The sequence below is a fragment of the Tamandua tetradactyla genome, chromosome 15 (genome assembly GCF_023851605.1).
Source record: "Tamandua tetradactyla isolate mTamTet1 chromosome 15, mTamTet1.pri, whole genome shotgun sequence".
Taxonomy (NCBI): Eukaryota; Metazoa; Chordata; class Mammalia; order Pilosa; family Myrmecophagidae; genus Tamandua; species Tamandua tetradactyla.
In genome coordinates, this window is record NC_135341.1 from 28,683,000 (window position 1) to 28,710,175 (window position 27,176).

Below are 27,176 nucleotides of genomic sequence, written 5' to 3' on the forward strand. Positions count from 1 at the left end.
TCTTGCTGCTTTCAAGATCCTCTCTTTCTCTTTGACCTCTGACATTCTGACTAGTAAGTGTCTTGGAGTACATCTATTTGGATCTACTCTCTTTGGCGTACGCTGCCCTTCTTGGCTCTGTAATTTTAGATCTTTCATAAGAGTTGTGAAATTTTCAGTGATAATTTCTTCCATTAGTTTTTCTCCTCCTTTTCCCTTCTTCTCCTTCTGGGACCCCCACAACACGTATATTTGTGCACTTCATATTATCATTCAGTTCCCTGAGTCCCTGCTCATGTTTTTCCATTTTTTTCCCTATAGTTTCTGTATGTTGTCAGATTTCAGATGTTCCGTCCTCCAGTTCACTAATCCTAACCTCTGTCTCTTGAAATCTACCGTTGTAGGTTTCCATTGTTTTTTTCATCTCTTCTACTGTATCTTTCATCCCCATAAGTTCAGTGATTTGTTTTTTCAGACTTTCCATTTCTTCTTTTTGTTCATTCCTTGCCTTCTTCATATTCTCCCTCAATTCATTGATTTGGTTTTTGATGAGGCTTTCCATGTCTGTTTGTATATCCTGAATTAGTTGTTTCAGCTCTTCTATCTCGTTTGAACTATTGGTTTGTTCCTTTGATTGGGCTATATCTTCTATTTTTCTGGTGTCATTTGTTATTTTTTGCTGGCGTCTAGACATTTAATTACCTTAATTAGTTTATTCTGGTGATTGCTTTCACTTCTCTTACCTAGGGTTTTCTTGCTAGATGAATTTGTTTTCTATCTGTTCTTTGACTTTCAGTTCAGCTTTTCCTGGACCTCTAGCTTAGGTTTTGTTTAACAGAGGATAATTTTTCAGTTCTTGTTTTCTTGTTTCTGTCCCTGTTTGTATGGTGCCTTTTCTCTCCCCACCCTTAGGAGGGTCTATGTAGGTATTATAGAGTTGAGCCTGGTTTTCCCGGACTAAACTGGCCTCCTATCAGGGGCAAGGAGTCACCTGCATCAGTTTTCCCTGAGGGTGAGACCCAGCAGGTTAAAAGACTTTCCTGTGAAGTCTCTGGGCTCTGTTTTTCTTATCCTGCCCAGTATGTGGCGTGTCTGCCTGTGGGTCGCACCAGCAAAAGATGTTGCGGCACTTTTAACTTTGGAAGACTCTCCCTGCTGGGGGTATGGTGGAGATGGAGGAGAGGTTGCAGGCTGGTTTTAATGGCTTCAAATTGCCAAGTCCTGGGGTGTGAGTTCCTTGATGGAGGGATTCCACCTGAGTTGGGCTTCACCCCTTTCCTGGGGAAGGCACAGGTGGGAGACAGCCCTGAAAGCACCCTGTTTCTGCCTATGCCTGGGGCAGTTGCAGCCTGAGAAGTCCCACCGCTGAATCCAGAGGCTGCCAAGTCTCCGTAGAGACACAGCCACTAAAGCCTCCATTTCCTCTCCTTTCCTCTTTTTCCATGAGCCCAATGAGCGACCTCTGCCTTGACCAGGTTTAGAGTCTCTTTCCTTTCCCTCTGGGAAGCCACCTGTGGTGGAGGGGCACCAGGCGCCGGGCGCCACGGCTTGGGGAACTCACGGTTTTGGGGAGGCTTGCAGCTGGTCCAGCTGATCCTGACTGGGGTATGCTGTGTGTCTGGTCACTGACGTGGCTCTGGGAGCTGTTTGGTACTGTTTCTGGTTATTTAGTAGTTGTTCTGGAGGACAAACTAAAACACGCACATTGCTAAGTTGCCATCTTGGCCCCTCTTGTCCATACTGTTTTCCTGACTGAACTTCTTGGTTTTCATTCCTGCTTTTCCGACAGTGCTGGCTTTCATGGTCTGCTTCAGGTTAGTGTCTACAATTTGCTGGTTGCCATTGAGGACCCTGGAAATAGGGTTAGCTTCATCATAACCCAGGCTCTTTAAAGATATTTCTCTTTCTCCAGCATTACCATTTAGTTAACCATAGTCTATTTTCTTCTTAAGCATTTCCTGGTATTGCTAGAGGGTGTGTTTCTGCTCATGTTTCAGCAGCTTTGGCTGGGCCTTGGGGATGCCCTCAGCTCCATGCTGCAGGTACTAGTGAGGCTGCTGGTAGTGGTGGTGGTGGTTGTGGTTGTAGAAATAATAATGGTGTTTGTGGTGCAGCAGTTGCTGTGCTGCTGTGGGTGATGGTATGGATGGTGGTGGCTATGATGGTGTTGGTGCTGTGGCTGGCTGGGCTTCTCTTCCACTGAAAGTGGTTGGGACTCCTTGGCTGAGGCTATAGGCTGCTGCACTGTGAGGATCTGAGCTTATGGACATGTATATATTTTTGAGTTTCATAAGAGTTAGGAAATTTTCAGCTATTATTTCCTCAAATAGTCTTTCTTCTCCCTTTCCCTTCCCTTCTCCTTCTGGGACACACATAATGTGTTTATTTGCATTCCTATTGCTATTATTCAAATCCCTGAAACACTGCTCAATTTTTTTTTTCTATTCTCTTCTCCATCTGTTCTTCTGACTGTAAGACTGATTTCAGTTTTCCTGTTTTCTAGTTCACTGATTCTTTTTTCTGCCTCTTCAAGTCTGTTAGTTGGTCCTTTTAGGGTATTTTTAACCTCTATTATTATGCCTTTCATCCCCAGAATTTCTACCATGTGTCTTTTTATACTTTTTTTATGCTCACATAATTTCTTCTTTATATACTTTAGCTCTATATCCATATTTTCCTTTATCTCCTCGAATTTGTTTAGGAGATTTGTTTGAACTTCTTTGATTAATCATTCCAAATTCTGTGCATCCTCTGAAATTTTAATTTATTCCCTTGACTGAACCATATATTCTTGTTTTTTAATATGGCTTGTAATTTTTTGCTGATGTCTGGGCATCTGATTATCTTGATGACTTAACTTTGAAAATCTGTCTCTCTCTCTTGTCTTGGGTTTCTCCCTCTTGTTGACTGGCTTTGTGTTAGGCCTCTTCTTTGACATTTTGTCCAACTCATTCTGGACCTTTAGAGTGGCTCTTGTTTAACTGTTATGTTCTCAACTCTTCTTCATCTGATTCTTACCCTAGATATGCAATACAATTTTAAGATTGTGTGTTTTTGTATTTGTTTCACCTCCAGGAGAAAGCTTCCTTTTCTCTGTTCCTTCTTGATTTGTCTGTTTGGTTTTTGTGCAGAATTTTGTCCCCAGTTTCTATGATTTATTTAATTCTCCCCCTCACTAATTGGCCCTTTTTATTACACTTTTCAGTTCTGGTAACCATCCAGTCTTATAGTAGCTTGGTTCCTTCCTGCCCCCCATCCCACCCTTTTTGTGTGTGTGTGTGAGGCTTTTCTGCTTCTGGCTTCTTCCACATTAAGGTATCCTACCCCAGAGAGCCACATGGGGTCAATCCAAGGTCCATTTTGCATTTAGGTAGTACAGCCAATATGAATTGATTGAGTGTGTTTGCATCATTTGCCAACAGTTCTGCCATGATGTCTCTCTCTCTCACTTTCTCTCCTTTCCCCCTGGATGTAGTATAACTCAGCAGCTTGTGTACTTCCCTTTGTTTCTGTGGCTCTGCATCTCTGTGCCTGGGTGTGTGCAGAGCTCTACCTCACTGCTGTGAGTGGCTTTAGAGTGCTGGATCAGGGCAGAAAGGATCTGGATTGTGCTGCCTCTGTGAGACTCCCAAGCTGTGTGAGACCAAGTGAGGTGGAGGGGTCTAGCTTGTTGGGTCCAGTATGGACATTTCCTAATTGATCTTGGAGATTATGATTATTTTCATTAGATTCAGCCCTGGTGGAGTCCTTCTCCAGTCTCTATGATCCTTCAGAGTTCTAAGCAAGTGGGACTGGACCTTTAATTAGCTAATTCTGAAGACGGTCTTTTCTATCAGATGTTTTATGTTGCCATGTGGATGGCATCACTCTCCCAAATTGTTTTATAAGTTGCTTCCTTCTGTACTCCCACTAAGATTGTAGAAGTAGTTCTTTTGTTCCTCATCTTCATGAATATTTGGTATGTCAAAGATACTAATTTTTGCCAATCTGGAGGATGTGTAATGATACTGCACTGGGTTTAAATGTCATTTTCTTTATTATTAATGTGGTTAATAATCATTATATATTTATTAATTATTTGTATATACTCATCTGTGAAAAGTTATTTAAAAAATTTGCCTCTTTTTACATCGGTTTGTATATTCTCTTTTTTGCTCATTTTTGTATTGGGTTGTCTTTTTCTAATGACATATTCTTATATGTATTCTGAATACTAATCCTTTCTTACATGTTTTTCTGAATATGATCCTTTTGGCTTATATGTAATGCATATATCTGCTCCCAGTTTCTGAGTTGTTTCACTTCTTTGTGGTGTATTTATTAACAGAAGTTCTTCATTTCAACATGGTAAAAAATATAAATAGTTTTCTTTATTGTTTGCATGCATTGTCTCTTATTTTGGATTTTTTTTCTCTATGACAGAAGGTTTTCAAATTGTTTTTCACATTAAAGTCTTTAATTCACCTGTATGTGATTCTCTGTGTGGGGGATAAGTTTGGAATCCTTCTACTGGACTACAATTCATTTCTGTCACTTACCAAGGGTCTATATGTATGTGGGTCTGTTTGGAATCTTCTTTCCATCAATATATTTGCTTATCCCTGTGCCTATACCTCATTGTCTTAATAACTAAGGCTTTAAAATGTGTTGATTTCTACTATGACAAATATTTCCACCTTTGGTTTTCTTCTTGGAATATCTTTTCTCTTACATATGTTTTAATATCAGTTTGTCAAGTTCCTTGATTGGAATTGCATTGAATCTACAGGTCAAATTAGGAAGAAATGAAATTTTTATGCTATGGAGTCTTCCTATCCATTAACAGGGCTTATCTCTTCATTTATTTGGGTCATTAAAAAAAAGTCTTTGAAAGTCTTTACAATTTTCTTGATAGAAGTCTTGAATATTTTAAAAGATTTATTTCTAAGTACCACACAGTTTTTGTTGATGTTACAAATAGTATTTGTAGCGTTGCCTTTGTTTTTGTAAGCAAAATCTTTAAAAAAATAATTTTGGATGTTTGTTACCCTATCTGTTTATTTGTTATATATTATATTTTATAACTATTTATTTCAGTAATTTGTTGGTAGATTATTTTGGCTTTTCTATGTAAGTTTTATAACATTTTCAAATAAAAAGTTTAGTTTTTCCTATCCAATCTTAACTTTTAATTTCTGCTGGCTAGAATCTCTGGTATGATGCTACATCAGAGCAGTGATAATAAGCAGATGTCTAATTCTTGTTTTTAACAAGAATGATATAATATTTCACCATTATAAAGGGTATTTGCTATATATATTTTGTAGCTTCCCTTTTGCAGGTTAAGGTAGTTCATCTTCATTCTGAGCCTGATGGGAGTTTTTGTTGTGTGTGTTAATTTTTTCAAACAATTTTTCTGAACCTATTGGGTTTATTCCTCCTTTAATCTATTAATAGCATTAAGGACAGTAACATTTAAAAAAAATATTTGACCCATTTTACATTTGTTGGATAAACCAAACTTGATCATGATGTATAATGTGCATGAATATATAACAACTCATTTACCAGTATTTTGTGCAGGACTCTTGTTTGGGTGTGCATAAGTGTCAATGGTCTAGAAATTTTCTTTTTTGGGGGGAGGGATGGAATTGTTTTTTCTTAAGTATTCCTTATCTTGTTTGATATTAAGGTTCTAGTAAGTTTATAAAATGGCTTGGGACTTATTCCTCATTTATATATTTCCTGGAAGAGTTTGTGTAAGATTGGAATTATTTATTAATTGAAAATTTTAATATAAGTATCTTTGTCTTACCTATAAACTCAAAGTTAGGTGTAGGAATAGAAACAGGTGAAGACTGACATTTGCAAATTTGAATAAAAATCAGGACTGAAATAATTAATGTTAACAACTCAGCTTTCCTACGTATTCACAACATGTAACTGACAAGAGAAAAAAGAGAAAACAATTAGGAATTGTGAGGATCATCTCTAAGCATTTATGCAGATAGGAAAGACAAAAATGAAAAGCTTTGAACTTCCCTTGAAAGAAGGAGAATCTTTATTTACAGAAGATAAACTGGAGCTGATTACCACCTTTCTCCAGGGAAACATCTCTCTTTTGCTATCGGATAGCACAGATACATGTGCACTGTCATTTCTCAGAATGTTGTGTTGCCATAGACACTGGCCCAATTCTCAAATCCCCTTCATTTCACACATTTCCTTCACAAAAGGAGTGCTGATTGAGTTGAAACAAAAATCACGCAAAAAAAAAAAAACAACTATATACATAGAAGCGAAAACAAAATTAGAATCTGGCTAAGTTTCTTTCCTTCCTAAACCCCCCACCTCCAGTTTCTTTTCTTAGTTAATAGAGAAAGCAACTTGCTTAAAGGTCTATGTATCTATTTCAGTACTCTTTCTAAACTCATTTAATACTGTTTGAAATAAAACTAAGCTGAGAAGTAAAGGCTACATAAAAAAATTTTTTTAACATAAAAATCTAATTGGGACATTTTCTGTCACACATTTATGTCTTGCACAGTTGCGGCACTCTCCATTTGGTGTGTTGAATGGTCCTATTCATGCCATTTTATTAATTATTAGCTGGATTAATGTTATGTTTTATAGATTAAAACCACTTTATTATATATCATTTCTCTGCTTTTCCAATACTATTCAGTGATACAGACAGGATGAATATCATTCCCATTTACAGGTTGGGAATGGGCTCAAAGTAATCCTTTCTTCCCTAGTAGGAATAAGTCTCTATGTCTTCTAATGTCCATCTAGTTAAATCCACAATGCGCCATGTACTTAAAAATAGTATTGAAATTATTGGAAACTTGACTAGGATTCCTTCACTGATAACTAGGCCTTTCCTCGAAAAAGATAAAAATTGGACCCTGAGAAAGCAAAAGCATCTTTATGCTATTTTAAATCTTTATTTTTTTTTCTCTTGGCCACCAAAGCAAAATAAGAAAAACATCATGAAACTGCCTGTCTTTCACAAAGGTGAGATTGGGTCTACTTTAATATTGCACTATTGTTTGAAACTTTTGTAATATGTTGGGTCAGTTGAGACATTGCCTGGAAAACACTGGATCTGAGGGGGAGGAAGTATAGCCCACCCTGCTCTTTCAGCTTCTAGAGTCACCAAATTGGGGCTTTCATAAAGGAGTTTTCCTTTAACTAAAAAGTAATGATTGGCATTTAACTATAAATATTCAAGCTATCATTTCATGAATAACATCCTTTATTCTGGAAAAATGGCTCATTACCCAGCACTTGGCTGAACCACATTATGCAGAAGCATGGCAAGGATTCAGCAATACTTGCAAGTTAACAATAAGTTATAAACAGCTCTATCTTCTTGTTCTGGGCCTTTCTCCACTAGGAATTATTTAATTTTGTATTGGTTTTTATATTTAAATAAATGTTCGATAAAGTGAGTGTTTTTATGAAATAGAAAATTCACAGGAAAAATACTAATTCGCCTCTAGACCAAGTCATGTATCTGACATCTACATCTAAATCTTCACAATGTTGGGACCATTTCCTGATGTGCTACCATGGTTCTCCGTTTCCTCTTCTCTGAGTCTGTTAGTGGTATCTCCCAGTCACCAGATTTGATATTTGAATCCTAGCAATGATATTATAATAATAGATACTATTGGGCATCTGGTACACATCATGCTGTAGGCTAACTGCTTTATATTCCTTATGTTATTCAATCCTCTTGACAATTCCACCATGAGAGGACTATTACAATCCCTGTTCCATAGGTGAGTAAACTGAGGCTCAGGGAGTCTGGAGAACTTTTCCGGAGCCAGTCAGTGGCAACCATGGGACTTGAACCTAAGTCTATCTGATGACAATGTCTGAACTCTCATTTAAGTTTAGATTCCTTCCCTGGGCAGCTGTAACTCATCAGTCCTTACATTCTCCTTCTGTAATACTTCTATCCAATTTTTCACCAGCCTCATTTCTGCCGGCTTGGTTGCTAGACTTGAAAGAGGGGGTGGTAAGGATGCAGCATACACCTATTCCTTTAGCCTTTCAATAATCCTGACGTTTGGTTGGCATTGATTTTTCTCTTCTCTTTTCTCCACCATCTGCTAGATTATTCTTCCAGGTAAAATCAGACTAGGGAACTTACGTTAAGGGAAGCTGAGCAGGAATCCTTGGGGTTAACTCTGGGAACTGGTACAGGTTTTCACTGCCTAGAAATTCCAGTCCTGGTAATTTGTCCTACAGGGAAATTCACAAATGAAACATTTTAACTTAGTATATTTTATTTTAATTCTTCTGACCATACACGGTCTCCATGCTCATTCTCTCATCTTAGTGTATCATTTTCTGGTGCCCTTGGGCAAGTTGACCTTCTCACAGTAGGAGACAAATAAAACAAGATCAGCAGTGTTGGGTGATTTTTTTTTTTCCTTCTGAGATAGCTGATTTGGTATGTAGGTTCCAATTTTGGTTTAACTCGAAGTCACAGACAGGATGGTAGTGGTATTCATGTCAGAAGTTTAGGAAGTATTTTAAGATGATGCCACTTATAATCCATGGCTGGGCTTTTGCAAGGACTTAAAGAAGAAAAATGAGAGGAATGGCTCTGATCTCTTCCTACTTTATTTAGATTTATACTGAGTCACATTTTCCTCGGGCTACCTCTTACAGGAAGAAATAATCATTTGTTTGACAGATATTTATCATGCAATGCAGGGTCCTGGGAATTCAGTGGTGGATAACAGGCTGGTGCCTGCCTTCAAAGAGCTAACTCTCTGGTGGGGAGGACAGCTAATTAAACAAGCTATACTAAGAAGTGTCATGAGAACCTCACCAGTGGAAACATGCACCAGAAGCACCTATCTACTAGAGAAGCAAAGGCAACTTAGTTACCATCTTGTTCAAACTCTCTGTTTTATAGTTGTGGAAACTGAGTCCAGAGAAGGGAAGTGACTTAATCTTTGCTAGTAACTAAATCAGGACCAAAACTCTTGTTTCTTATTTCTCAATTAAGTGTTTGAAAAAACATCTCTGCTATAACTTCTTCCTCACTAGTTGGAAAATTTCATCTTTGCTTTTAATTTCTTATTTAGTTAGAAGTTAGCTTGATTGTTTAAGAACCAGAGAAGAGTACTGGCAGTCATATAGGCTATTTATCAAGCAGACTTCCCATGGTGCTCTCAGAGCACACTAGCTCTGTTGTTTTGATGTGGCTACAGGACTGTCCTCATCTGAGCCAGTCCCTGGGATGAAGTCTGGAATCATTAGGTGATGCACCCATTCTTCCACAGGCCCTCAGGGACTTGAACCTCACCCCATTTTTCTTAGACCAGCCTTTAACCTGACACCTTCAGATTTACTTATGAGCTCAGCCTCTCTCTAAACCACAATTGCTTTTAAAGTCTAGTACATTTTTGTTGCTTAACAGTTAGCTATGCATAAGGAAAATCATATTTTACTTTCATCATGCATTGGATCTAGACCACATACTAACTGGTAGTTGTGTGGTTTATTTCATGTGACATGTGTGGGACAAGCATAAACATGGCTCGTTTTCCATATACACAAGGGGCAGCTACCAGAAGATCAGGGCTTCAGAGATCCCAAAAGGTCTTCTGGAATCACACAACTGCATTCAAAGCATATAAGGTACCTTAAAATTGTCACCCAATTCAACCAAACACCCTTTTCATGCTTGAATTTCCTTTACTATTTATTGTCAGATGAACATTCAGCCAATGTGGAGTCCATCCTCAATCATTCTATTGAAACAGCTCTTGATTAATTTATCAATGACCTCCTAATGGCCAAAGACCAATCCCTTCAGTCCTCATTTGACACCAAGTCTCCTTGTCATTTGACATAATTTATTACTTTTCAATCCCTTAGCTTCTACATCTTTGACCAAAGGCTTTCAAAAGGGAGCAATTTTATCCCAAGGGACATCTGCCCATGTCTGGAGACATTTTTGATGGTTACAATAGGGAGGGGAGTGTACTGGAGTGCTCTCTCTCACTCTCTCACTCTTTCTTTAAAAAAAAACTGGAGCAGTTAGGGAAAAGAGAGACTTTCAAACATTTGGGTGTGGATTTGCTCCCCTCAATTTATAGGGAATAATGCTTTGAAAGAATTACAGTGGAGCTGTCTTGCTTAGGATTGGATTTTTTTGAGATGTATCAGGTTGGATGTTAAATGCTTATGTGGTTCAAAAAAAACTATCAGAAAGTTTTTGGAGTGATTTGGAACAGCGTCACCAAGTAGGGTAGGAGGTTTATAGGCCTCCTTCTCTCTTTCCTCCTGGCTGATCTCACTGTCCGGTGGTGCTGCCCAGAAGAGCACAAGTGAATCAAGGCTGCTGGATAGAGTGCTCTGTGAGGGCAGACACCCCTTCTGCCATGGCCAAAACCCAGCACTGTGGTGGCAGAATATTGGCACTAAGTTTTTGTTACATGAATGAATACAAATAAGAAAGATCCTTGAACAGAAGAAGAGAAAATTTAATCCCCTTGAATTTCTAATCAAATGATTCCTACAGTTCCTTTGGTTCATTCTGATCAAGCAGAATTCTTCATATACTTGACCTCCTCTTTAAGCCTATATTTTATTCTGAGGCAAGATCTATGATAGACTACCAAAATGGGCACAATAGATTACAGTTCCTCCCATAGGAGGTTGTTCTAGTTTGCTAGCTGCCAGAATGCAATATAACATTGCACGGCTTTTTTTTTTTTTCCTCATGGTCTGGCACCAGGAAAGGAACCTGGGTCTCTGGCATGGCAGGTGAGAACTCTGCCTACTGAATCACCATGGCCTACCCACGGAATGGCTTTTTAAACGGGGAATTTTTTTTGTTGTTGTTCTCCCTTACGTAAAAAACTTTCTCATAATTGTATATTTAATTACCATCATTGTCTACTTTATGTTTCACTAAGTTACACAGTCCCAGTTTTTATCTTCTATTTTTCTTTCTGATTTCATACATGCCACTAGCATACCAATTTCAACCATGCTCACACTCAGCATTGTTCCTTTTACTTTCAGTATTGTGCTGCCATTATACATTATTGTGCTTTCCATTTTTGAATCTTTACACTCAATCCTGTTGGACATTCTGTACTCCTTCAGCATCAATGTCCAATTTTTACCCTCTTTCTGTCTCCTAATAACATGTACTCCCAACTTTAACTCTCAAAAATTGCTCATTATAGTTAGTTGACATTAATGAGACCATACAGCATTTGTCCTTTTGTTTCTGGCTTATTTCACTGAACATAATGTTATCAACTTTCATCCATGTTGTTACATGCATCATTACTTCATTCTGTCTTACAGCTACATGATATTCCATCATATGTACTACAATTTGTTTATCCACTCATCTCTTGATCAATATTTGTACTGTTTCAATTTTTTGAAATTTGTCAATAGTGTCACTATAAGTTGAAAATGTCCATTCATGTCCTTGATTTCAGTTATTTTGTGCATATACCTAGTAATGAGAATACTAGATCATAGAGCACTTCTATACTTAGCTTCCTGAGGAACCACGAAACTGTCTTCTAGAGTGACTGCACATGCTAAATTTCCACCAACAGTGAATAAATGTATCTATTTCTTCACTCCTTTACAGAACTTGTAGTTTTGTGTCACTTATTGTTAATGGCCACTTGTAGATAGCAGTCATTCAGATAAGTGTGAGAAGATATCACATTGTGATTTTGATTTGCATTTCCTAATTGCTAGTGAAGTTGAGCATCTTTTCATATGTTTTTGAGCCATTTGTATATCCTCTTTGGAAAAGTGTCTATCCATGGTTTTTGCCCATTTTTAATTGGGTTGTCTTTTTATTGTTTAGTTGCAGGATCACTTTATATATTCTGAATATTAAATACTTTTTTGATATGCAGCATCCAAGTACTGTCTCTCATTGTGTAAACTACATGTTTACACTCCTGACAAAATACTTTGACATGCAATGGTATTCAATTTTTTTTATTAATTAAAAAAAAATTAACTAACACAACATTTAGAAATCATTTCATTCTACATATGCAATCAGTAATTCTTAATATCATCACATAGATGTATGATCATCATTTCTTAGTACATTTGCATCAATTTAGAAAAAGAAATAGTAAGACAACAGAAAAAGAAATAAAATGTTAATATAGAGAAAAAAATAAAAATAAAAAATATATATATAAAACAGACAAACAAACAAACAAAAAACTATAGCTCAGATGCAGCTTCATTCAGTGTTTTAACATAATTACATTACAATTAAGTAGTATTGTGCTGTCTATTTCTGAGTTTTTGTATCCAGTCCTGTTGCACAGTCTATATCCCTTCAGCTCCAGTTACCCACTATCTTACCCTACTTCTATCTCCTGATGGTCTCTGTTACCAATGACATATTCCAAGATTATTCTCTAATGTCGGTTCACATCAGTGGGACCATACAGTATTTGCCCTTTAGTTTTTGGCTAGTCTCACTCAGCATAATGTTCTCTAGGTCCATCCATGTTATTACATGCTTCATAAGTTTATCCTGTCTTAAAGCTGCATAATATTCCATCATATGTATATGAATACACAGTTTGTTTAGCCACTCCTCTGTTGATGGACATTTTGGCTGTTTCCATCTCTTTGCAATTGTAAATAATGCTGCTATAAACTTTGGTGGGCAAATGTCCGTTTATGTCTTTGCCCTTAAGTCCTCTGAGTAGATACCTAGCAATGGTATTGCTGGGTCGTATGGCAATTCTACATTCAGTTTTTTGAGGAACCGCCAAACTGCCTTCCACAGTGGTTGCACCATTTGACATTCCCACCGACAGTGGATGAGTGTGCCTCTTTCTCCGCATCCTCTCCAGCACTTGTCATTTTCTGTTTTGTTGATAATGGCCATTCTGGTGGGTGTGAGATGATATCTCATTGTGGTTTTGATTTGCATTTCTCTAATGGCCAGGGACATTGAGCATCTCTTCATGTGCCTTTTGGCCATTTGTATTTCCTCTTCTGAGAAGTGTCTGTTCTAGTCTTTTTCCCATTTTGTAATTGGATTGGCTGTCTTTTTGTTGTTGAGTTGAACAATCTCTTTATAAATTCTGGATACTAGACCTTTATCTGATATGTCGTTTCCATATATTGTCTCCCATTGTGTAGGCTGTCTTTCTACTTTCTTGATGAAGTTCTTTGATGCACAAAAGTGTTTAATTTTGAGGAGCTCCCATTTATTTATTTCTTTCTTCAGTGCTCTTGCTTTAGGTTTAAGGTCCATAAAACTGCCTCCAATTGTAAGTTTCATAAGATATCTCCCTACATTTTCCTCTAACTGTTTTATGGTCTTAGGCCTAATGTTTAGATCTTTGATCCATTTTGAGTTAACTTTTGTGTAGGGTGTGAGATATGGGTCCTCTTTCATTCTTTTGCATATGGATATCCACTTCTCTAGGCACCATTTATTGAAGAGACTGTTCTGTCCCAGGTGAATTGGCATGACTGCCTTATCAAAGATCAAATGTCCATAGATGAGAGGGTCTATACCTGAGCACTCTATTCGATTCCATTGGTCAATATATCTATCTTTATGCCAGTACCATGCTGTTTTGACCACTGTGGCATCATAATATGCCTTAAAGTCAGGCAGTGCGAGACCTCCAGTTTCGTTTTTTTTTTTCCCTCAAGATGTTTTTAGCAATTCGGGGCACCCTGCCCTTCCAGATAAATTTGCTTATTGGTTTTTCTATTTCTGAAAAATAAGTTTTTGGGATTTTGATTGGTATTGCATTGAATCTGTAAATCAATTTAGGTAGGATTGACATCTTAACTATATTTGGTCTTCCAGTCCATGAACACCGTATGCCCTTCCATCTATTTAGGTCTTCTCTGATTTCTTTTAACAGTTTTTTGTCGTTTTCTTTGTATAGGTCTTTTGTCTCTTTAGTTAAATTTATTCCTAAGTACTTTATTCTTTTAGTTGCAATTGTAAATGGAATTCGTTTCTTGATTTCCCCCTCAACTTGTTCATTGCTAGTGTATAGAAATGCTACAGATTTTTGAATGTTGATCTTGTAACCTGCTACTTTGCTGTACACATTTATTAGCTCTAGTAGTTTTGTTGTGGATTTTTCCGGGTTTTCAATGTATAGTATCATATCGTCTGCAAACAGTGATAGTTTTACTTCTTCCTTTCCAATTTTGATGCCTTGTATTTCTTTTTCTTGTCTAATTGCTCTGGCTAGAACCTCCAACACGATGTTGAATAATAGTGGTGATAGTGGACATCCTTGTCTTGTTCCTGATCTTAGGGGGAAAGTTTTCAGTTTTTCCCCGTTGAGGATGATATTAGCTGTGGGTTTTTCATATATTCCCTCTATCATTTTAAGGAAGTTCCCTTGTATTCCTATCCTTTGAAGTGTTTTCAACAGGAAAGGATGTTGAATCTTGTCAGATGCCTTCTCTGCATCAATTGAGATGATCATGTGATTTTTCTGCTTTGATTTGTTGATATGGTGTATTACATTAATTGATTTTCTTATGTTGAACCATCCTTGCATACCTGAGATGAATCCTACTTGGTCATGATGTATAATTCTTTTAATGTGTTGTTGGATTCTATTTGCTAGAATTTTGTTGAGGATTTTTGCATCTATATTCATTAGAGAGATTGGTCTGTAGTTTTCTTTTTTTGTAATATGTTTGCCTGGTTTTGGTATGAGGGTGATGTTGGCTTCATAGAATGAATTAGGTAGCTTTCCTTCCACTTTGATTTTTTTGAAGAATTTGAGCAGAGTTGGTACTAATTCTTTCTGGAATGTTTGGTAGAATTCACATGTGAAGCCGTCTGGTCCTGGACTTTTCTTTTTGGGAAGCTTTTGAATGACTGGTTCAATTTCTTTACTTGTGATTGGTTTGTTGAGGTCATCTATTTCTTCTTGAGTCAAAGTAGGTTGTTCATGCCTTTCTAGGAACTTGTCCGTTTCATCTACATTGTTGTATTTATTAGCGTAAAGTTGTTCATAGTATCCTGTTATTACCTCCTTTATTTCTGTGAGGTCAGTGGTTATGTCTCCTCTTCCATTTCTGATCTTATTTATTTGCATCCTCTCTCTTCTTCTTTTTGTCAATCTTGCTAAGAGCCCATCAATCTTATTGATTTTCTCATGGAACCAACTTCTGGTCTTATTGATTTTCTCAATTGTTTTCATGTTCTCAATTTCATTTATTTCTGCTCTAATCTTTGTTATTTCTTTCCTTTTGCTTGCTTTGGGGTCAGTTTGCTGTTCTTTCTCCAGTTCTTCCAAGTGGACAGTTAATTCCTGAATTTTTGCCTTTTCTTCTTTTCTGATAAAGGCATTTAGGGCAATAAATTTCCCTCTTAGCACTGCCTTTGCTGTGTTCCCTAGGTTTTGATATGTTGTGTTTTCATTTTCATTTACCTCGAAATATTTACTAATTTCTCTTGTAATTTCTTCCTTGACCCACTCGTTGTTTAGGAGTGTGTTGTTGAGCCTCCATGTATTTGTGGATTTTCTGGCACTTTGCCTATTATTGATTTCCAACTTCATTCCTTTGTGATCCAAGAAAGTGTCGTGTATGATTTCAATCTTTTTAAATTTGTTGAGACTTGCTTTGTGACCCAGCATATGGTCTATCTTTGAGAATGATCTATGAGCACTTGAGAAAAAGGTGTATCCTGCTGTTGTGGGGTGTAATGTCCTATAAATGTCTGTTAAGTCTAGCTCATTTATTGTAATATTCAGAATCTCTATTTCTTTATTGATCCTCTGTCTAGATGTTCTGTCCATTGATGAGAGTGGCAAATTGAAGTCTCCACCTATTATGGTAGATGTGTCTATTTCCCTTTTCAGTGATTACAGTGTATTCCTCACATATTTTGGGGCATTTTGATTCGATGCATAGATATTTATGATTGTTATGTCTTCTTGTTTAATTGTTCCTTTTATTAGTATACAGTGTCCTTCTTTGTCTCTTTTAACTGTTTTACATTTGAAGTCTAATTTGTTGGATATTAGTATAACTGCTCCTGCTCTTTTCTGGTTGTTATTTGCATGAAATATCTTTTCCCAACTTTTCACTTTCAACCTATGTTTATCTTTGGGTCTAAGATGTGTTTCCTGTAGACAGCATATAGAAGGATCCTGTTTTTTAATCCATTCTGCCAGTCTATGTCTTTTGATTTGGGAATTCAGTCCATTAACATTTAGTGTTATTACTGTTTGGGTAATACTTTCCTCTAACATTTTACCTTTTGTATTATATATATCATATCTGATTTTCCTTCTTTCTACACTCTTCTCCATACCTCTCTCTTCTGTCTTTTCGTATCTGACTCTAGTGCTCCCTTTAGTATTTCTTGCAGAGCTGGTCTCTTGGTCACAAATTCTCTCAGTGACTTTTTGTCTGAGAATGTTTTAATTTCTCCCTTATTTTTGAAGGACAATTTTGCTGGATATAGAAGTCTTGGTTGGCATTTTTCTCTTTTACTAATTTAAATATATCATCCCACTGTCTTCTAGCTTCCATGGTTTCTGCCTAAAAATCTACACATAGTCTTATTGGGTTTCCCTTGTATGTGATGGATTGTTTTTCTCTTGCTGCTTTCTAGAACCTCTCTTTCTCTTTGACCTCTGACATTCTAACTAGTAAGTGTCTTGGAGAACGCCTATTTGGGTCTATTCTCTTTGGGGTGCGCTGCCCTTCTTGGATCTGTAATTTTAGGTCTTTCATAAGAGTTGGGAAATTTTCAGTGATAATTTCTTCCATTAGTTTTTCTCCTCCTTTTCCCTTCTCTTCTCCTTCTGGGACACCCACAACACGTATATTTGTGCGTTTCATATTATCATTCAATTCCCTGAGCCCCTGCCCAAATTTTTCCATTCTTTTCCCTATAGTTTCTGTTTGTTTTTGGATTTCAGATGTTCCATCCTCCAGTTCACTAATTCTATCCTCTGTCTCTTGAAATCTACCATTGTAGGTTTCCATTGTTTTTTTTTCATTTCTTCTATTGTGTTTTTCAATCCCATAAGTTCTGTGTTTTTTCAGACTTTCCATTTCTTCTTTTTGTTGATCCCATGCCTTCTTCATGTCCTCCCTCAATTTATCGATTTGGTTTTTGAAGAGGTTTTCCATTTCTGTTCGTATATTCAGAATTAGTTGTCTCAGCTCCTGTATCTCGTTTGAGCAATTGGTTTGTTCCTTTGACTGGGCCATATCTTCAATTTTCCTGGTGTGAATTGTTATTTTTTACTGGCGCCTGGGCATTTAATCAGATTTTCCTGAGTGTGGGACCCAGCAGGTTGAAAGACTTTCCTGTGAAGTCTCTGGGCTCTGTTTTTCTTATCCTGCCCAGTACGTGGTGCTTGTCTGTCTGCAGGTCCCACCAGCCATAAATGGGGAATTTTAATAAGTTGTTACTTCACAGTTCTAAGGCCAAGAAAATGTCCTAATTAAAACAAGTCTTTAGAAATGTCCAATCAAAGGCATCCAGGGAAAGATACCTTGGTTCAAGAAGGCCAATGAAGTTCAGGGTTTCTCTCTCAAGTGAGAAGGTACATGGCGAACATGGTCAGGGCTTCTCTCTCATCTGGAAGGGCACGTGGAAAACATGGTATCATCTGCTAGCTTCCTCTTCTGGCTTCCCGTTTCATGAAGCTCCCTGGGTGGTGTTTTCCTTCTTTATCTCCAAAGGTCGCTGACTCATGGACTCTGCTTCTCATGGCTATGTCATTCTCTGTTCTCTCAGAATCTCCTGGTTTTCTCTCTTGTTCTCTTTTATAGGATTCCAGTAAAGTAATCAAGACCCACCTGGAATGGGTGGAGACATGTCTCCAACTAATCCAGTTTAACAACTCTTGATTGAGTCACATCTCCAGGGAAATAATCTAATCAAAGTTTCAAGCATACAGTGCTGAATAGAGATTAGAAGAAATGGCTACCTTTAGAAAATGGGATTAGATTAACACATGGCTTTTCTAGGGCACATACATCCTTTCAAACCAGAACAGAGGTAGAATTGATAAGAATAAGAGACCGTGTAGAGAGAGACCTTATTCCAAAGCTGTCCATCAAAGTCAGCCTGTCCACCTGCAAACTCACTAGCTGAAAATGGACTCATGAACCAGCTATCACACCCCAGCAGAGTCCAATGCAAATGTATGATCTGACAAATCATGAAAAATAAATGCCTATTGTTTTAAGCAACTACGGTTTGGGAAGATTTGTTATAACAGCAAAAGCTAACTTTTGCATAACTCTGCAGCTATGAAAGTCAGCATTACCCCATACAGTAACTGTTAAAAAACACTGAAAAAGTGATCAGACTTCAATTAGAGATATGAATGAAGCAAATCTGGGTAGGACTAAGGTAAATCAGACTAAAGTGTAAAGGGTGGTATTGTCTCTATTTTAAAACTTCAGCTTCTGTGTGAGACCAAAGGAAAAGTTATTTATTTAGTGCAAAATTTATGTTTTCAGTGGCACATTATCTAATCTAGCTTGTATGGTCAGCTTTTTCAAACTCCATAATTACATGGAACCTTGAATAGGGAGTGAGATCTTGTTAGTTTGTACAGGTTAGTGTGATGCCCCAATATATCCTGGAATGTAATCTGGGCAGAAGATTAAAAAGTTTTAGCAAAGTTCCTGTGCTTGTATGAAAGTATTACATGCTCCAGAAAAGCCATGTTCTAACTCTGATCCAATCTTGTGGGAGCAGCCATTCTTTTAATCCTGATTCAGCACTCTAGGCTGGAAACTTGATCAGGTTATCTCTACAGAGATGTGACACACACATTTGTGGGTGTGAACTTTGATTAGATGGAGAGTACTCCACCCATTCCAGGTGGGTCTTGGTTAGTTTAGTGGAGTCTTTAAAAGGGGAAACATTTTGGAGAAACAACAGAAGCCTCAGAGCCTACAGTAACTTCACAGCAGAGCTGACACAGATTGTACACATGGAGAACAGAAAACAGATGTTTGGAGATGCTTGGAGCCCAGTAGCCATTGGTATGAGATGTTAAGCAAGCCAGAATCTGAAGAAAGCCAAGGAATGCAAAGTGATGAAAGCCAGCCCTGGATAAGTAAAGTGAGGAGCGCTTTCCATAGGAAAGGAGGCTGAAAGCAACACAGCCCAGGAGCCTGGGATCAGCAGATGCCAGCCACTTGTCTAGCTAGCTGACAAAGATGTGTCTGACCCATCAGCCTTTCTTGAGTAAAGGCATCCTCTTGTTGGTGCCTTAGTTTGGACAAATTTTTAGGTTTAGAACTGTTAACTTGTCACTTATTGAATTCCCCTTTTAAAAAAGCTGTTCTATTTCTGGTATACCACATTCCAGCAGCTTACAAATCTGCACAGTTCCCTTGAGGGACTGGGGAAAAGGTGGGAATATTAAACTTTCCTACCTGAGGAAGACCTAATATTCTCATAAGCACAGGGGACTGCTAGTGTGATGGGCCAGGCCTTCAATCCTGGGACTTGCCCTTATGAAACAGACCTGCAAAGAAGAAGTTAAGCCTACTTGTAATTATGCCTAAGAGTCACACCCAGAGAACCTCTTTTGTTGCTCAGATGTTGTTCTCTAAGCCAGCTCCACAGGTGAGCTCATTCCCCCCACCCCTACCTTTATGTGGAACATGACTTCCAGAGGTGTAAATCTCCCTGGTAGCATGGAACCTGGCCCTGGCATTGTGGGATTGAGGAAGACTTCTTGATCAATGGGGGGAAAATAAATGAGCCAAAATAAAATTTCAGTGACTGAGAGATTTCAAATAGAGTCAAGAGGTCATTCTGGAGGTTATTCTTATGCATTATATAGATATCCCTTTGTTATATTGTAGTAGCTAGAAGAAAATACCTGAAACTGTTGAACTGTATTTCAATAGCCTTGATTCTTTTTTTAAATACCAAAAAACACCAAACAAATGCAAACATTCGTAATTTTTGATCATTCTGTTTTACATATATAATCAGTAATTTACATCATCACATAGTTGCATATCCATCATCATGATAATTTCAGAAAAAGAAATAAAAAGAATACAGAAAAAAATCATACATACCATACCCCCACCCCTCCCCCTCACTGATCACCAGCATTTCACTCTAAATTTATTTTAACATTTGTTCCCCCTATTATTCATCTTTATTCCATATGTTTTACTCATCTGTTGATAAAGTATATAAAAGCACATTAGACACAAGGTTTTCATAATCACACAGTCACATTGTGAAAGCTATATCATTATACAATCATCTTCAAGAAACGTGGCTACTGGAACACAGCTCCACACCAATTCCTTGATTCTTGAAGATGACTGAATAACTATAGAGCTTTTAAGGTATGACCATGTCATTGTGAAAACATTATGACTGAGACTCCCTTTATTGGGTATATGGACAGATGAGTAGGAAAAAAATAAAGATAATAAGTAATAGGGGTGGGGGTAAGGGATGTTTTAGGTGTTCTTTTTACTTTTATTCTTTTTTGTGTTTGTGTGTGAAGTAATCATTTTTGGAGAAAATGTTCAAAAATCGATTGTGTTGATGAATGCAGTTATATGATGATACCATGATTGTACAATTTGGATGGTTATATAGTATGTGAATATATAGTATAGCTCAATAAAATTGCATTAGAAAAAAGCTAACTGAGAAAGTGTCCATAGCTTCACCAGATTGCCACAGGGATCCATAGCATGAAAAAGGATAGTCACTGTTATCCCTTTATTTGGCAAAGATTTATTAAACACTTGCTCTGTACTGGACAAAGAGGCCCTGATTTTATCCTGTGGGTGATAATTGTTTAAAGAAATAGTTACATATATACATCAATGTTACATGTATATATTTCTAAATTTGTACTTCACTAATTCAGAATTCAATAACATTTCCTGTTGCAAATGATTCCAAGTCAAATGCCTTCTAATCTGCTGAGCTGCTGAGTAGGGTGTACACTCATGCTTGTTGAGCTCTGACCCTGTGCTCACCAAGCAGTCTGCTACAGACCATAGATCATGAAATGTGTTTCCCCGGGCAGAGATATCCCTCACATGTCCCTGTTGTTTGCTGCCAGAGAAAGAGAGAGAGCACATTCTGCATGGCCTCAGACAAGGAAGGACACCAAAAGCCTATGCTGGACCCCTCTGGACCTGCTAATACACATTTTCTTTTCTATTGGAGACCTTGTAAGAGCTAAAAAAATGCTAAGAGATGAAATTGAGAAAAGCCCCAGAGAAACTGAAAGCGGAAGCCACTGAAGCCAGAAGCTGAACAAACAAAACCTGGGAGAGAAGGCCCAGCAGATGTCACTTTGCTATCTGACAGAAGAGACCAAGCTCATCAGTAACCAGTTTTCAGAGAAGGTATCATCCTAGTCATGAAAATGTCCCATTTTCATAGCTTTAGAACCGCAAATTTGTAAGCTAGTAAATCCCCATTGTAAAAGCCAACTCATTCCTAGTATATTGCATTTGGTCAGCTACAGCAAGCAGAAACATTATAATAAACTTTAGCCCATGAGTATAATGATATTGATATTGAATATTCAATATCACTATCAGTGTCTGAGAGTGTTCAAATACAGTTGAGATGCTACTCTGGAGGTTGCTCTTATGAAAACTTCAGCTAGACACTGCTACCTAGCATAGCTTGCCAAACCCCAACCAAAACCATTCCAGCCAATCCTAAAGACACCTAGGGCAATATATAAGATTCTACAAAGGGAGGGCCAGCCTTTCCATAACATCAACCAGTTCCATCTTCCTACCCCATATAATTGACAGCCCTTTCCAACGTGGTAAAGTTAGAATGGGCATAGCCCAAATGCTCCTAAAGAGTGGGATAGAAAGATCAAAAGTTATGGTGGAGTTATATAGAGAAGGTAGGGTTTAACAAATGAATATGATTGCTGAATCATTAAATTGATCTTTCTTTTAGACTCCAGTATCTTAGAACAAGCTAGAAGCAAAAACCTAAAATTGAGGAATTGTAACCCATTCCAAACTCTGAAATCTGTCTATAACTAATTGTTGTGCTGTCCTTTGAAATTTATGGTTTTCTTGTATATATGTTATTTTTCACAAAAAAGAAAAAAAGGGCAGTGTAATGGTGACTAAGTGTCAGAATTCTCACCCACCATGCCAGAGACCCGGGTTCGATTCCCAGAGCCTGCCCATGCCAAAAAAAGAAAAGAAAAAAAAAGTCAATTGTGATGATAAAAATATATTTATTCCTTTTAGCCTCCTATATTCTGGAGCAGCTAGAATGAAAAATCTGAGATGATGGTATGGTGGCCCATGACAAACTCTGGGATCTGTCCTGTAACTACTTGTTGAAGAGTGCTCTGAAAGTTATTGCTTTTTTCTTTCTTTGCCCTGTATATATGTTATATTATACAATAAAAGAGTTAAAAATAAATAAAAATAATTTAAAAGGGCATTTAACATTTTGGGTGGTTGGCTGAAACATGGATCAAAAGTGGCCCCCATAACCTGAGGTCAAAATGTCAGAACTACCTTCACATAATGTAGATGAGGGGATCCAGAGGCTTAGAGAGATTGGACTGTTAGAGTGGATTTATCATGGAAGATCTGCTCACACACTTCAGAAGTGTCCAGAGGACACACCTTTTACCAGGACTTTGAGGAATAAATTTGTGAGACTAGATCCATCATCCCCGAAGAGCTCTGTAGTCGCCCATTTCTGTAGGTCAGATATTATTGTGGGAACTGCTGTCACTGAGCTGGAATCCTTGGACACAATGGGAATGATCATTTGGAGGTGCCAGAGGTTATGCATGAGTTCAGCAAAATGAATTTCCACTCACCAGCTGACCTGCCTGTGTATCCAATCTGTAAGCAGCACAGACCCACAATCTGTCCCTGATATGGCACCATTCCCCGAGGTGATCAGCTTGCTACCTGGTGGCAGGTTGATGACATTGGACCACTGCCATCATGGAAGGAGCAGCAATTTGTTCTAACTGTAATAAGCACATACTCTGGATATGGGTTTGTCTTTCCTGCACGTAATTCTTCCGCCAAAACTACTATCCGTGGACTTACGGAATACCTTATCCACCCTCATGGTATTTTACACAGCACTGTTTCTGTCAAAGAACCCACTCACAGCAAACGAAGTGCAGGAATGAGCACATACTCATGGAATTCTCTGGTTTCACCATGTTCCCCACCATCCAGAGGAAACTGGGTTGATAGAACGGTAGAATGGCCTTTTGAAGACTCAATTATGGTGCCAGCCAGGCAGCAATACCTTGTAGGGCTGGGGCACTGGTCTCCAGGAGGCTGTGAATGCTCTGAATCAGTGTCCATTCTATGGTACTGTTTCTCCCATAGCCAGGATTCATGGGTCCAGGAATCAAGGGATGGAAATGGGAGTGGCACCACTCACTATCACCCCTAGTGATTCACTAGAAAATTTTTTGCTTCTTGTTGCTGTGACTAAGCTCTGCTAGTCTACAGGTCTTAGTTCCAAAAGGAGGAGTACTCCCACCAGAAGATACAACAATGATTCCATCAAACTGGAAGTTAAGGCTGTCACCTGGCCACTTTGGGCTTCTCATGCTTCCGAATCAACAGGCAAGCAAAGGGATTACTGTACTGGCTGGAGTAACTGATCCTGACAATCAAGGGGAAATATGTCTGCAACTACACAACGGAGGTATAGAAGAATTTTCTTGGAATACAGGAGATCCCCTAGGGCATCTCTTAGTACTATCATGCTCTGCGATTAAAGTCGAAGGAAAACATTAACAACCCAATCCAGGAAGGACCACCAATAGCCCAGAAACTTCAGGAATGAAAGTTTGAGTCACTCCACCAGGCAAAGAATCATGGCTAGCTGAGGTGTTTGCTGAGGGCAAAGGGAACATGGAATGCTTATTGAAAGAAGGTAGTGATAAATATGAACTACAACCACATAACCAGTTACAGAAACAAGAACTGTGAAGGAATGAATACTTCTTCCTTGCTTTTTTATGAGTGTTTGTATTTGTACATAAAGCAAATATCTTTGTTTTCTTCTCTATCTTATCCCCTTATATGACATAAGTTGTACTGCTTATGTAGTAGTATTTAAGTTATAGAATATCAAATTCAAGAATGAATGTAAGCCAAGGACTTGTCCCTTATTCTGGAGAGATTTAGTGTGCCTCTAGTTGTGCACAGGACAGTTGAGTGTTGTTAGGTGAAACGTATGTCTGTTACTGTGTTCTATTTAGAGAGTAAGTATAGTTTATAGTGATGTGGATAGCTGCCAAGCTGACAATAGGTGGACTGTGATAGTTAGGTTCATGTGTCAACTTGGCCAGGTGATGGTGTCTGGTCAAGCAAGCACTTGCCTAACCATTACTACAAGGAAATTATATGGCTGGTTAATAAACCTTAGAAGGCTGGTTTATTATATCATTGGTCAATTGATTGCATCTATGGCTGATTACATTGATGATCAGCTAAGGGGAGTGTCTTCCGCAATGAGAGAATCCAATGAGTTTGATTTGATTCAATCAGTTGAAGACCTTTAAGGGGCAGATGATGATTTCAGCAGTCTGAAGAGGAGACTTTCATCTCTACTTCAGCCGGCCAGCCTCTCCTGCGGAATTCTTCGAACACCTTCATTGTTGTTGCCAGCCTGCAGCCTCCTGTATGGAATCTGGACTCTTGCATCCCCACAGTTGTATGAGACACTTTTATAAAATCTCATATTTACAGATATCTCCTGTTGGTTCTGTTTTACTAGAGAGTCCTGACTAATATAAAGCTTATTAAGCCCGGTGGGGTAAAAACAGCCCAGAACTTAGTGCCAAATGACTACCCTTCAGCAGTTAGTCATTAGCTGTGTGCCTTTGGGCAACTCAGTCCCTTCTCTGGAACTGTTTCCTCATCTTTAAAATAAAGCTAATAATATGTGCCCTGCAGTTGATAACAGGTATATATTAAAATGGTCTATCACAGAGCAGCAACTCAAAAGAAAACCATTGTTCCTACAGAAGTGTAAATTGCTGAATTTCTTTGAACATTATCCTTTAAGCTAATTCCTTAATATACCTTTTTTTAAAAAAAAAAAAAACAGGCTATTGGGGATTGTGCTGGTTTGAAAGGATGTATGTACCCTAGAAAAGACGTTCTTTAATCCTAATCCCATTTTGTAAAGGCAGCCATTTCTTCTAATCCCTATTCAGTATTGTATGTTCGGAACTGAAATTAGATCGTCTCCCTGGAGATGTGACTCAATCAAGAGTGGTTGTTACGCTGGATTAGACATGTCTCCACCCATTTGGGTGACTCTTGGTTAGTTTTTGGAGTCCTATAAAAGAGGAAACATTTTGGAGAATGAAAGAGATTCTGAGAGAGCAGAGAATGCTGCAGCACCATGAAGCAGAGAGTCCACAGCCAGCGACCTTTGGAGATGAAGAAGGAAAATGCCTCCCAGGGATCTTCAGGAAACTGGAAGCCAGGAGAGAAAGCTAGCAGATGATGCCATGTTTGCCATGTGCCCTTCCAGATGAGAAACTCTGACTGTATTTGCCATGTGCCCTTCTCACTTGAGAGAGAGACCCTGAACTTCATCGGCATTCTTGAACCAAGGTTATCTTTCCCTGGATGCCTTTGATTGGACATTTCTATAGACTTGTTTTAACTGGGACATTTTCTCAGCTTTAGAACTGTAAACTAGCAACTCATTAAATTCCCCTTTTTAAAAGCTATTCTGTTTCTGGTATTGCGTCCCGGCAGCTAGCAAACTGCAACAGGGATGTTTCTATTCTAGAAGATTGATGATTGCGTCAAGTGTTGCTGACCTTAAGAACATTTAAATAAAGCAACATAACTCTCTTAACCCCTTCCAAAAAAAAATAATAAAGCAATCTAAAAGTATGGCTGTTAGATTTAGCAAATAAAAATGTAGGCTACCCAGTTAAATTTGCATTTCAGATAAATGGCAAATAATTTTTTTAGTTTGAGTATGTCTGTCCCACACAATATTTGGTTTGCATTTTATCTGACAATTCTTATGTAAGAGGGTAATCTGGAGTTAGATGAATTACCAGTAAACTCTGAATCTATTCTTGTTTTAAAATAATATTTTGAAATATTTTAAACTAACAGGAAAATTGCAACAATATTTCAAAAATAATACAAAGAACTCTAATAGATTCCCATCCAGATACCCAGATTTATCCTGTGGGCTGATCAATAAAAGGCAACTGGTGCTACATCAATGCTGGGCTACAGGCATTGGTGACTTGCCCTCCCATATGTCATCTGAAAAAGTTCATTACTCTGTATTTAAAACTGCAATGACTTTGTATCTCAAGCCCCATGATAGATAGCTTTGTTCAGCTAATGAATGGGTTCACTGATATGCTGGTTTAAAAGGATTATGTTCCCAAAAAAGCCATGTTTTAATTCTGATCCAATTTTGTGGGAGCAACCGTTTCTTTAAATCCCTATTCAAAAATGTAGGTTGGAAACTTGATCAGATTATCCCACAGAGTTGTGGGTCTACTCATTCCAGGTGGTTCTTGATTAGTTTACTGGAATCCTTTAAAAGAGGAAGCATTTTGGAGAGAATGACAAGAGCCACGAGGCTGAGAGCCCATGAAGTCAGAGACCTTTGGAGATTGGGAAGGAAAGCGCCCCCGGGGGAGCTTCATGAAACAAGCGGGAAGGGAAGCTAGTGGACATCGCCATGTTTGCCATGTGCCTTTCCAGTTGCGAGAGAAACCCTGAATTTCATCGGCTTTTCTTGAGTGAAGATAACCTCTTATTAGTACCTTAATTTGGACATTTTTATAGACATGCTGTAATTGGGACAGTTTCATGGCCTTAGAACTGTAAAATTTGCAACTTAATAAATTTCCCTTTTTAAAAGCCATTCCATTTCTGGTATATCACATTCTGGCAGCTAGCAAACTAGAGCAACTGATATGCCAATACCTCCCAAACCCAGACAAGTTCTTGTGGCATAAAACTGTGAGGGACATCCACTCTGAACCCACATGAACCCACATACATTTATAGGCTCCTGACAGTGATTAAGTCAAGCCTGTCTGAAAAGGGCTGACAAGAAAATGCTGAGGCATATGTAGGCCTTATTATAAATGGATTTCCCAAGGAGATGTTGAGCTGGAAGAAATTTCTCTTACCAGATAATGAAAAGCTTC

The 27,176-nt window shown here is 38.1% G+C and overlaps 1 pseudogene; it reads right to left on the reverse strand.

The window, feature by feature from the left end:
* LOC143656769 (FMR1-interacting protein NUFIP2-like) overlaps positions 1-10,980 on the reverse strand; it is a 31,331-nt pseudogene extending 20,351 nt beyond the window's left edge.
* Between the last annotated feature and the right edge of the window lie 16,196 nt (positions 10,981-27,176).